Here is a 462-nt window from a genome sequence, read left to right on the forward strand (position 1 = left end):
GTATCAGTAGACACAGACAATTAAAGGTACATTCAAGGTAAGTGTAACTATAGAGTATCAGTAGACACAAACAATGAAAGGTACATTCAAGGTAAGTCTAACTACAGAGTATCAGTAGACACAGACAATGAAAGGTACATACAATGTAAGTCTAACTACAGAGTAGCAGTAGACACAGACAATGAAAGGTACATACAAGGTAAGTCTANCAGTAGACACAGACAATGAAAGGTACATACAAGGTAAGTCTAAGTACAGAGTATCAGTAGACACAGACAGTGAAAGGTACATACAAGGCTACTCTAACTACATAGTATCAGTAGACACAGACAATGAAAGGTACATACAAGGTAAGTCTAAGTACAGAGTATCAGTAGACACAGACAGTGAAAGGTACATACAAGGCTACTCTAACTACATAGTATCAGTAGACACAGACAATGAAAGGTACATACAAGGTAA

At 36.9% G+C, this 462-nt stretch overlaps 1 long non-coding RNA gene across 1 annotated transcript in view; it reads left to right on the plus strand.

The window, feature by feature from the left end:
• The first annotated feature begins 31 nt into the window (after window positions 1-31).
• LOC110454408 overlaps window positions 32-462 on the plus strand; it is a 6,042-nt gene continuing 5,611 nt past the window's right edge. The window contains exon 1 of the long non-coding RNA XR_002463373.1: window positions 32-199. This is a non-coding gene — a long non-coding RNA (uncharacterized LOC110454408). The remainder of the gene's footprint in view (window positions 200-462) is intronic.

The sequence above is a fragment of the Mizuhopecten yessoensis genome, unplaced genomic scaffold (assembly GCF_002113885.1).
Source record: "Mizuhopecten yessoensis strain PY_sf001 unplaced genomic scaffold, ASM211388v2 scaffold7833, whole genome shotgun sequence".
Classification (NCBI taxonomy): Eukaryota; Metazoa; Mollusca; class Bivalvia; order Pectinida; family Pectinidae; genus Mizuhopecten; species Mizuhopecten yessoensis.